Source organism: Orycteropus afer, unplaced genomic scaffold (assembly GCF_000298275.1).
Source record: "Orycteropus afer afer isolate SDZICR_OR568_19922 unplaced genomic scaffold, OryAfe1.0 scaffold00139, whole genome shotgun sequence".
Lineage (NCBI taxonomy): Eukaryota > Metazoa > Chordata > Mammalia > Tubulidentata > Orycteropodidae > Orycteropus > Orycteropus afer.
Window position 1 is genome coordinate 6,840,903 of NW_006921726.1, and position 4,877 is coordinate 6,845,779.

The following is a 4,877-nucleotide window of genomic DNA, read 5'->3' on the forward strand; positions in this document are numbered from 1 at the left end:
GGCAATGTGAGACCTCCTACTTTGTTTTTCTTCTTCAGTAGTGCTTTGCTTATCCGAGGTCTCTTTCCTTTCTATATAAAGTTAGTGATCATTTTTTCCATATCCCTAAAGAATGTTGATGGGATCTGGATTGGGATTGCATTGGATGTATAGATTGCTTTGGGTGGAACTGATGGGAATTATTTTTGTAAATGGCATGAGGTTGGGGGCCATATTTTAGTTATTTCACATTACATCCCTATATAGCAGAATCTGTCCTGCTCATTTTTGCTAAATGTAATTCAACAGTTACAGCAATACACAGACTGAGAACTGTCAGAATTTCAAGCCAGATTCAGAAGAGGACATAGAACAAGGGATATCATTGCTGATGTCAGGTAGATCTTGGCTGAATGCAAATACCAGATCAATGTTTACCTGTGTGTTATCGACGATGCAAAGACATTTGATTATGTAGATCACAACAAATTTTGAATAACACTGCAAAGAATGGGGAATCCCAGGACATTTAAGTGTGTTCATGAGAAACCTGTGCATAGACCAAGAAACAGTTCAAATAGAACAAGAAGATACTGCATAATTTAAACCTGGAAAGGTGTATGTCAGGTCTGCATCTTTTCACCATACTTATTCAATTTGTGTGCTTAGCAAATAATCCTGAAAGCTGGACTATAGGAAGAAGAATGCAGCATGAGGATAGGAAGAAATTTATTAACAACCTGCAATATTTGGATAAAACAATCTTGCTTGCTGAAAGTGAAGGAAACTTGAAGCACTTACTGGTAAAGATCAAAGACTACAGCTTTCAGTATAGATTACATCTCAACATAAAGAAAACAAAAGTCCTTACAACTAGACTTATAAGCAACATCATGATAAGTGGAGAAAAAATTGAAATTGTCCAGGAATTCATTTCACTTGGATCAACATTCAAAGTCCGTGAAAGCAGCAGCCAAGAAATCAGACAACTTATTGCATTGGGCAACTCTCCTGCAAAAGATCTTTTTGAAATGTTAAAGAGCAAAGATGCCACTTTGAAGAGTAAGATGTGCTTGACCCAAGTCACTGTCTTTCAATAGCTGCATATTCATGTGATAGTTCAATAATGAATAAGGAAGACTGCAGAAGAATTAATACATTTGAATTGTGGTGTTGGCAAAGAATACTGAAAATACCATGGACTGCTAGAAAAAAGAACAAATCTATCTTGGAAGAAGTATAGCTGGAATGGTCCTTGGAAGTGAGAATGGCCAGACTTTGTCTCTAATACTTTGGTTATATTATCAGGAAGGACCAGTCTCTGGAGAAGGGTATCATGCTTTGTAAAGCAGAGGCTCAGTGAAAAGGATGAAGACCTTCAACAAGATGGAGTGACACAGTGGCTGTGACAATAGACTCACACATGGCAACAACATGAGGATGACACGGGACCAGGCAGTGTTTCATTCTGTTGTACATAGGGTTGCTATGTGTCAAAACCAACTTCACAGTACCTAACCTGAACAACAACATCATGTTCATGTAAGAAAAGGCTAAAGATTCAAAAACGTCAATTATCTCCAATTGAATGATACACTTGGTGCAATCCCTATCAAAAGCTCAATAGGTTTCTTTTTGGAAATTGATAAGCTGATTTTAAAATTCGTTTAAAAATGTATGATACCAAAAATATTCAATACGTCCTTGCAGAAAAGCAATTTGGGGAGAGGACTTCTATTAGATATCAAGATTTATTACAAAGGTACAGTAATTACAATATAAGGTATATATAGAAGTATAGACAAATGGACCAGTGGAATAAAAGTCAGGTCTAGAAACAGACTTACATATATATAAGGACATCCAATTTACAATATAGTGTCACTAAAGAGCAGTAGAGAAAGGACAGTCTTCAAAAACACTTTTATTCTAATTGTTGCAATTAATATTAGAAAGGTTCTAAATTTTACTTATTTTAGATGTATGGCATTTAAGAATATAATATGCTTTAATGTTCAATGATTTCAATAGCTATAATTTTAAGGGAAAGGTCTGAGATATTTAAGCTTCAAATAAATGTATTAGATTATAACATTTTGTTCTGAACATCTGCCATAAGGTTGAGTTTCTACGATTACTATAGTAATTTATTTTGATTACAGGAAAAATGTCTGACTAACCAAGGAAGTATTTGAAAACTTACTTTGAGACCAACATTGTGTAAAGCATTATGGGACTATTAAATAGATATATAGAACATGATCTATCTCCCTAGGAATTTTAGAATTTACATGTACTGATCAAGTTAAGACACACATAACAATAATAATAATAATAAATGGATGTCAGAACACAATTGATTAGAAGAGTCATCAGAACACCAAAGAAAGGAGGCAACAGATTGTACTCTCATAAAAACAAAGCACTTTTTGGAGAAGGGATATTTATGTTGGGCCTTGAAATCTGGGTGGGATTTAGAGAGGGAGGAGGATCCTGTATTTATAGGGTAGGTGTATGTCTTTGCAAAATAGAACCAGAGAGAGGGAGAACACTATATAATGTGTCTTTTTATGTATATATGTACAAACTTTATTTTTGCTTATACCACTTCCATGTAATTAATGCCCATAATCATATAATGTACACAGCACACAAAGGAAACTAGCATGCAAGAAAGTTGAATGGTTTGAGAAAAACTGTATAATGCACATATAATTTGTATAAAAATATGAAGCCATCACTTATCCTACCAACAGTGTCTATCCTTCTCTCATTCACTTCTCTAAATATACATATATATATGCACACATTAAGGAGTTCTGGTGGCATGGAGAATAAGGCACTTGACTGCTAACTGTAAAGTCAGTGGTTCAAACCTGCCAGCTGCTCCATGAAAGGAAAATGGGGAGATCTACTTCTGTAAAGATTTACAGCCTTGGAAACCCAATAAGGGTCACCATGAGTCAGAAATGACTCAATAGCTGTGAGTTTTTGGTTTATACACAAATTATACTGTGTTCTATATATATGTATATTGCTCTTAATATCATCTATCTATCTGAACGATTTACTCCAACAGATTGCCTTATGTGATTTTTTGGGGCTGGTAAGTCCAAAATCTGTAGGTCAGGTATAACACTGGAGATTTCTGCAGGCTTACTTCTCAAGATCTGTAAGTCAGGCAATGGAAAGAGTGTGGACTGAAGATAGAGAAAACAATCTGCAATATATATATTTATAATGTCCCTTTCTGACTAACTGATTACATTACATTAGGTTATGTTATGGAAGGTGAGTACATTATATTATGGAGCAACTACTAGACTATTGTTTGGTCAAGCCACTGGTAACTATAGCTTAGTCAAGCAGACACATGGAATTAACCATCACAGTGGGCATGAGTAAATAAAGAGCTGTGAAAATAAATATAATCTGTGTCTATGTGTATGTGCTGGTGGGGGTATAAGAATGCATGGGAAATGACAAACAGCAGAGTGGTTTAGAACACTTACAGTGATGGATAGTGGGAAATAGTTTTAATAGATAGGACAGGGCACATTACTGAGGAACATAAAACAATAGGGAAAAAAAAAAATCAAATTTACATAAAAGACCAGAGAGAATAGGAACATATTTGTCCTGTTTATCACTAAATCTCACATGCATAGCAGAGTACTTGGCACATAGTTCATACACAACAAATACTGGTTGAAAAAATGAATAGAAAATTACACTCTTCACTCTTCACTTATCAACATGGTTAGTTTCCAAAGACTAGGTCATTATGTGAAAAACAGTGTTATGTGAAAATGGAAGATAACCACATCAGATCACAAAATGGAAGATGACTACATCTTTTCATAACTACCAAACTATATCATTACATAATTGCCAAATAACTGAAAATCATGGCCCAACCAAGTTGACATATAACCTTAACCATCATGACTCAGCCTTACACCTCAATGTTCTTTACTGCCAGACATATATCATTAATGTGCAACATCATCAGATAGTAGAGTTTTTGCTATGGTTGTAAATGTTAAATGTCAGATGATAAGATAGTAGATAAGTGAAGGGTAGGTGTAATAGGATTAAAGAGGGAATAGATAGTCCAAGCTGTGGTTTAGGACATATGATAATTCCTAATAGATCTGTCATCTCCTTCTACCTGAAATATTTTCAGGGCACTGGTAGTTGCTGACAGGAGCCTTGGTGGTGCAGTGGTTAAGTCTTGGCTGCTACCAGAGTTGGAAATTCAAACCCACCAGGCATTCTACAAGAGAAAGATGTGACAGTCTGCTTCCATAAAGATTTTTAGCCCTAGAAACCCTATCAGGCAGTTCTACTCTGTCCTTCAGGGTTGCTATGAGTTGAAATCAACTTGACAGCAGTGGGTTTGTTTGTTTGTTTGTTTGTTTTGGTTGATAGTTGCTGACACTATTAAGAAGAATGAGAGTATAATGATTAAATAATTATGACCTTTATAGTGAGAAATGCTCCATTGAACAAATATTGATCATTAATTTCCATTTTTAAAATCCTAAAAGGAAAATCCCCCTTTCTGAATCCTATTACCCAGCTCTAATGATATGTTTTAAGAGATTACAAGATCTTCAACTCAGGAGAATAATGGAAAATAACATGAGATTTACTATTTTAAATGAAAAGAATCAGTAATAAATAACTGTGTTGGTTATAAATTTAATCTTCTGCCTTTTTGCACATTCAAGGTTAAGTTAATAAAATGTTAGTGGAGGTCTATGGCTCCATCTGCTCATTCTCCTACTATAGGGAAGGACAAAATAAATACTTCACCTGCAGTTTCCACCTGAGCATGCTTTACTAATTACCACTCCCTCCTGGCTGCCACCTGCCTTGGCTCCAACTCAATGACT